The following is a 7960-nucleotide window of genomic DNA, read 5'->3' on the forward strand; positions in this document are numbered from 1 at the left end:
TGTGCTTTCCACGTCCTAACCCTTGGTAGAGGGCAGAAGCTGAGGTTGTCTCCAATGTGTTTAGGTGCCTCTACCAAGTGTATTAGGTACTGCACGTACTTGGTAAGCCAAGCTTTCCTCCACTTGGGTTGAGAATCCACTATCACCCTTACTCCTTCTGGCCTCGAGGTGTCTGCATTGTAGAGAGGGACCATTGGCTCTTCTCTGATCCGTTGGTTTATTGTTGCCGCTTCATATTTAAGCAATGGATATGGGAGAGAGGGTTGTAGCCATTCACACCTGAGATCGCTGGCGTCGATTTTCTAGTGAGTAGCGTTAAAATGGTAACCTTGCATTTGAACTACATTTCTACTCAAATGTGTATATTTTTTATCAAAGTTTTTACCTAGTGTTCATTCTCTCTTTCCGTAATAGCCTTTTTCCATACAAACACCTTACCCTTCTCAGATCTTTATGCATTAACATCATATTTCTCTCTTCATGCTAAATGTAAATAGTAAACTTAATTCTACTCTCCTAGTTTTTTTACTGCATATTCTTTTAACTAATTACCTTTACTAATTTAAATAGCTATCTACATCCATAATTTGTAAATAAATCATTTATGGGCACTTATCTTACCCATCTTCTCTCAAGGGTAGGGTTAACCTTGTAGGCCTTCCCTTCCCCACCACTATGTGACCCAACTCTTGGATCATTTACTTGTGTTGGTCAACAAATCTTAAATATAATGTATATCCCCAATAAATTAAACTTTATTGGAGCCTACCTCATTTGTTTAAGGTGGATTCTCTTTTGAAAAAAGCATGCTACACCTTGGATGCATGCTAAAGGGTCCCCTACAAGGAGACTTGGTTCAAAAGGTGTTTTGGATGCATATTGAATGCCTTAGCTCGTGGGTATACTTGAGGAACACTCCAAAATCAGATTAAACACTTTGAGAAGGTCAACTTTGCCTTTTACAGGACCCAATTCTGAGTTACAGGCTGAAAGTTATGGTGAAAACAAGGTGCTGCGGACACTGTTACTACAAGTCAAAGATACAATCAGGTAAACCACAAAGGTGAAAAGTTTTCTTGACTTCTCCAACATTCTAAAATACCAATGGGGAGTTAAAAACCACTTGCATGTGGAGGGGTCGGCTCAAGATGCTTCCAGAGACACAACAACAAGATGGGGACACTCTGCAGGAGCCACTTGAGGGACATCATGGTGGGGCCCACATACATTATCAACCCTTATGGATCCTCCACGACTTAAAAGGCTATTTTTAATGAAAAATAAGTCCCTTATTTGCATAATTGAAGTAATGGTCAAAAGGAACCTAACTATGGTTAATTACCTACCCTAGTCAAGTTTAACCTAACCCAAGGTCTTGTACAACTATAAAAAGGCCTTTGGCAAGCACAAAAATACACACACCTACTCCATTGCTGAAAATAAGCTCCTCTAAGGTTAGGGAAGCCCTAATCTCTCTCTCCTCTTGTCTCCCTATCCATTTCCTAAGCTCGCTATCATAAGCGGCACCATAGAGAGAGCATCAATATGTTATTGCTACCATTCTCTTGCAAACATTTCTCTTACCATACTCATCCCTAAATAAGGATTGTAGATTCTATATGAGAGCAAGGATATCAAGTTCAATGATCTATCTCATGGTTTGATCAACAAATTGTTGCAATTGGGGTGTCGTCGTCACACTTTTTCTCTAAACGCATGTAAAATGGTAAGCATATCTTGGCAGCTTCTCATATTTTGTGCTCATTGGGTTGCTTGTTTGTTGAGAAAGTTTTTTGTGTACCATGGTGTCTATTTGCTTGGCTTCTCTCCTTATGTTGTGTGTAAGTAAGTCTTGGGGCTGCATAGATGGAGAAGAGCTCTCTATGCATGCCGCCTTATGTGTGTAAGTAGTCTCTTCTTTTGGGAAAGGAAAGGAGTTGTCAAGTATTTGTGCATTATGGTGTTTTGAGTTTTGAGGTTTTGTGCTTGCTTTTCCTAGAAGTATATGAGCACTAATATGGTGAAGGTCAATCTTTGCATGTGAGTTTGTGCAGTGTTCAAAGGGATTGCTTAAGGAGTGTGTGTTGAATGGTTGAAGGGTATTTTGTGTTGAAGCACATAAGGAAGGTGTGTGTGTGTGTGTGTGTGTGTGTGTGTTGTATATGGTTTGTTTTAGTTTCCTTCTTTCTCCATAAAAGAGGGTGGTGCCCCTAAGAAATATGCGTGTGTAGGGTCTCACGAAGTGGTTGTCTGGTGGGAGCCTTGAGTTGAGCCCCATCTCAAAAAATCCGCTCTCACTAGATTGTCATTGATTTGAAAACCCTCTATTCCCATTCCAAGGCCTCTTTGGTGCTTTCTCTGAGCTCTGCCTCCCTATTGCTTTTCGCAATTTTTCCTCGTCTTCCTGTGTTAGATCCTGGGGCTCTTGAGAGGAGCCTGCTATGCTTTCCTCTGGATGGGTGTGTCCACAGGATTAAACCACATTGTCGAGGTCGATGCCCTCATTGGCAGCTGGCCCTGATCTCTCTGCTTCTGCTTGTTGCGGCCTTTCAACTCTCAATTTGCTTGAGGAGCGTCTGCTTTTCCACTTCGGCTTGTTCGCCCATAGTCACGAGGAGGTCATTGAGTTCAGCATTTACTTTTTCAGCCTCCTCGAGCTTTATCTTTATGCTCTCCAACTCTTCTTGTAGGGCCTTTTGGCTGTCCTCCAATTTGGTTTGCATTGCGATAGAACCTTCAACCATGATCACCCTCTGCTTCTTCTCAAGATTCAACTCCCTTTGGAGTTCTTTCATCTGCTCTTCATACATTTGACTCTCCGAAATAACTTGAGTTGATCGTGTAGCTCTAACTCTCGCAGGTGATGCTCTCAGCCTCTGGATGGTTTGATCTTTGATTTTAATTGTTCCTTGAGCTCAAGGACTTCATCCAGGCTTGCTTCTTGTTATATTTCCGCCTTCTCCTTAGCATTCCTCAAGGCCTCTACTTCTTTAGTTTCTTCTGCTAGCTGGAGTGTCAGATTATCTCTTTCTTTTTCTGCATCTCGCAATGACTTGCTGAGCTGCAGGCACTCTTCTTCAGATGCTTGCAATCTCTTTGCCGCTGCCTCATTTGCTTCTTCCTTTGCTTGGCAGTTTTGTAGAGAAGTGGCCAGGCTGGCCTGGAGGTCAGCTTCTCTTTCTTTGTGTCCTTGGCTTTTTTCCTATAGTAGATCTCTTTCCATCTTGGTCTTTACTTCAGTGGCCTTTAGAGTTATCAATTCTTCGTCTGATGCCACAGATTGTGCCCTTATTCCGGCTAGCATTGTCATCACCACATCCCAATCATTCGAGGGCGGGTGCAGGTCTACCGTGTCGGTAGCAATCTCCTTTAGCTCAATTAGTCGGGTGCCTGGCATCTGTTCTTCATGCCCTATCCTCGCCAACTCGAATGCGACTGTGGCGGCTTCTTCCCTTGTATAGCCTGCAGCTAGCAGGTCCAGAAATGCATAATATGCTTCTTCAAGTTCTTTTTGCTTAGATGCAGGCTTGGCCTCTTCCTTGGGCTCAGGTTCTGGATTTTGCTCTTGCTCTTCAGTCTGGTGTTCTTCTGATTGTCTCCAGCCTCCTTATCTTCTGGTGGAGGGCTGCTAGGAGGTGGTGATGGTGATGGTGATGGCTATGGGCTAGGTTTAGGGCTATCTGGTAAAGCTGTAGGTTTGCCCTGTATATCTCTATTTGCTTTCGTCTTTCTTTCCCTTTCCTGGTTTTCTTATTCATCTAGCAACGTCTACCGTATCTGCTCCACTTCTTCCTCGGTGAAAGGGATGTGGGGAATGTTTTCCGCTGCGGAATCAACAATCTCGAAATTCTTGATGTAGTCTTCAAAGCGGTCCCTCTGCACTCTTCTTGAGGATGCGGACATAGAATCGAGGGATGGCTTCCATAATTTGTTTAAATCTCCCTTGAGGACTCTTTCTGCTCGGAAATTCTCCATCAGCCTCTCAAGTCTAGCCGCTTTTTGTGATCGAGTCTCTTTGACCAGCACTTGAGCAGATTCTTTTTTGCCTTTCTTCTGCTCAGGTTGCTCCTCTTCCACTGGCTCTAGTCGTCTCTTCAACCTTGTAGCCACCCTTGGTGCTCTTTGTGGCTCATCTTCTTTGTCTTCCTTCACCCTGAGCCAGTCATTCTGAGATGGGGGGTCAGGCCACCTTCCCTTGGCGTGCAGTGCTGCATAAACTACCTTGGTTATCATCTCTCCTGGCACTATGTAGGTTGGATTTTTGTTTCCCATCTTCACCAGGCTATCATGTATGTATGCCGCATAATTGATTATCTTTGGGGTGCCCTTCGTCATTGCCCAAGTAAATGTTGTGGCAATTGCACTTGGTGGCATCCTGTACTTCTGCAGCCTCTTCGTGCACATGTGGAAGTATTGGTTGTACAATTGGCTCATGATCACCACCTTTGGGTTGGCGATGTCTTCAAAAGTGTAATTAGCCTTTTTCTCTTTGTACACCTTTACTTCATCCCTTCTCTTTGTCACGCTGTCTCTCTGATTGGAGAGATCTAGTGCATGGGCGAAAACCCTTTCCGTGATAATGATCTCTGTGTTGGGTCTGCCGTGCAAATCAGTCACCTTGGCCACTCCATCTTCTTTAATGCTGGTCACAAACTCCCATACCCTTTTGACGTCCACCCCTGCTGGGATTGCTTCGAAATAGTTATGGAGGTCAATTTTCTCCAAGTAGCCGGCCATTTTGCTTCGGACAAATCATTGAGCTCCCTTGGCAGCATTGGCAGCTCTATTACATTTTCGTCATTGTCCTTGAACACACCTTGGTAGAGCTCTTAGGTCGTTTGACTCTAGTAATCTTCCTGTATCCAGATGCTTGTGGGCTTTAATGTTCCCCTGGAATGACAAATGGAGTCCACCTCGTCCAGATAGTCTTGATTGCATTCTCTTCTTTTTTTGCCGGTGACTTCGAGGCTGCCATAGACCCTGTTGCACTCAGCAATCCGAAGTTAGCGTTTTTTCCATATCAGCTGCTAAAACTGAGTTTTACTTATCCAAATGACTTGAAAATTGAAATTATAGCTTAAAAGGAATTTGTGAAGTTGTGCATGTGCTCACAGTGCAAATTTGACCAAAAAAATCCATTTAGACATCCTACGCGTAGGATGTCTTTTTCTTCAGAAATGGTTCATACTTGACATGTAGGTAGTGTAAGGCTAATGGAACATGGTTATAAGCTTGCATTTGAATTTGGATGTCAAAAAGTGGATTTTTGGGCTGATTTAGGCTTTAGGTCATTATTTTGGTAGATTGTCCATAATGGGAAGCAATTTGATGTCCAAATGGGTTGAAACTTGGTATATGGGCTCAATGCATCATGGTATTAGCTCCTATGATGTCATTTCTTGCACAGAAGTCTAAATCTAAGATTAAGACATCCTACGTGTAGGATGTCTTTTTCATCAGAATTGCATGAAACTTTATCTGTGGGTTGTCCTTGACCTATGGAACATAGCCATGTTCTTGGGTTTTCATTTGGATAATAATTGATGCCTGTAGGGCTCTGTGAGGTGTTTTTGGGCTCAAAAAAGTGTATCTTGAAGATGTTGGGGGTCAAAAGTGATTAGAAGGGCTTGAAGCTTGACATATGGGCTCTTGTTGATGAGGTTATCAATTCTGAAATGACAAAACTTCTCCTTCATGCCCAAATGGTCCATAAGACATCCTACGAGTAGGATGTCTATTTCCTCATTTTAACTCCCAGACCACACAGAAAGTTAGCTGATGTGTATGTGAATGTGTTGTGCAAGTTTCATGAGATTTGGACAAGATTTGGTAGGTCAAAGTTCCATTAGTGCCTTTATTCCTAACTTTGCGTTTTTCCATGCATATGAGGTCCAATCTCATCCAAATGTGATGAAACTTGGGGTATGGCTTGTAAATGTCATTCAGAACATCTGCATGACAAGAATTGTTGGGTTTTGTGCAAAAAAATGCCCTTGAGACATCCTACGCATAGGATGTCTCCTGGTGATTTTTCCTTTGTTAGTGCTCCCAGTGCTTGCCCTTTGCCCCCCTAACTCCCTTTTGAGCCTAATTTCAACAAAAAAGTCAAATGGATAAAGTATAACTCCCTGTGTGGACTTCAGAGCCTCTGAGCCGTTTTTTGACTTTTGGAGTGCTTTTGGCGATGAAATTCCTCGATGTTGGTCTCCCATAGCTTCCCAATCCCTTGGGGATCCTTGCCGTATGGTTTTTGTCGACTTCGGCTTCATCGGAGCTTCATTTGGCAATTTGTCACTCTAGAAGCACCCGTGGCTACGTTTACATACCTTTGATGATTTGTGGTGGTCCACCACCATAGGACTTGGTTGTTGATGGTCTAGGAAAGCCGTTCGTGAAGTTTGGTGGCAAACAGACTTGCGGTTTGGCTGCAAGTGCATTTTGACGCTTTGTCTGTCTGATGCCGTTGAAGCGGTCCGGGGCGGGCAACAAGAGAGGTGGCCTCTAAACACCCCTCAAGGCTCCCGTGCTGCTCAATTGGGGCTGGGGCAACCACAAGCACAACAAAACAACAAACCCACAGCCAAACCCAAACAAGATAGGGGCACCACCTAGTTATGGTATGCGAACTAGGATGCAAGAGAGATTTTTGGTACAACCAAGAAGATGCACCACACAACGCACACAAGCAACCTCACACCAAGACACACACAAAATGGATCAGAGAGAGCTAGAGCAAAGGTAAGAGAGAGAGAAAAGGATCTTGCATAATACCTTATTTGTGACTTGCAAATGGAGATGGTTCGTTAGGTTGCTATCGTAGGTTGCTATCGTAGAACTTGTACAAAACTCACTCAATGCTTAGTGATTGCTAAACATTGCCAAAACACACACACACTGTCTTAGGGTGTGGGAGACCTCTCACCACAATACCCTCTTACAATGGACACAAAACTGGCAATGAAAAACACACTAAAAACACTTTCTAAAATCAAGATCAACCGATAAAACTCAAATACACAAGTCACCTTGAATTCACCAAACCGTATTGCACAAATGGAAGGACGAAGATTTAAACGTCGAATCACGCCTTTGATGCACCAAACCTCAATTTATTGATGATGAAGGAGCATATACAATAGTGGTTTTGAGATTTGTGGAACTCACGCTCTCTCACTTGCAATGTGTAGCTTGAAGGCTTCTCTCACACCAAGAGTGAAGCTCACAAGTGGTTGCTACACCTAAGTCTCTCCTCACGCATAGAGTGTTGGGGTGCTATGTGAGATGTTGGAGGTTGTTTTACAAAGAAGGAGGGGGCCTATTTATAGGTTGGAGACCCCATATTAAGATTATTGGAAATCCTAATTTACAAGCTAACAAATCAGGATTATGATTTTTTGAATATCAAAACATTGCGGCCTTCTTTGTCTGCTTGAGTCATGGGTGTGGGCTCAAAAGAGAGCATTATTGATGGTAGATAAGGTGAAAGTAAGTTTTAAGGAAGGGGAGAGAGAGAGAGAGAAGAGAGAGAGAGAGAGAGAGAGAGAGAGAGTTACTATACATGTCTTGAGGTGAGGTGTCTTTTATGGTTAGGTCAATGCTATTTTGTGTTAGTATGTTAGTCGTTAGTAATCACTAGAAAGTTAATGTTACATTTACAATGGGTAGAGTGAGTTGATTTGATGAAGGAAGAGGGGTGAATTAAAAGAGAATCATTGAGATGGTGAAGCTTTGAAGAAGCTTGAACTCACCCTTGTGTAGATTGTGGAAAAAATGACCGCTGGTCTTCTTCTTCTTCTTCGCTTCTTTACGCCGCCGCCACGGTTGACCACCACGATGAAAAGAGGATTTTTTGATGAAAAATCCTCAATTTGCAGAAGTTATCATGGTTAAGATGCTGAATTTTAGATATTTTAGGAGAGGTAAATGAAATTGTAACATAGAAGCAATAGAGAGAGACATG

This window comes from Adiantum capillus-veneris, chromosome 29, assembly GCF_014529385.1.
Source record: "Adiantum capillus-veneris isolate H3 chromosome 29, ASM1452938v2, whole genome shotgun sequence".
Classification (NCBI taxonomy): Eukaryota; Viridiplantae; Streptophyta; class Polypodiopsida; order Polypodiales; family Pteridaceae; genus Adiantum; species Adiantum capillus-veneris.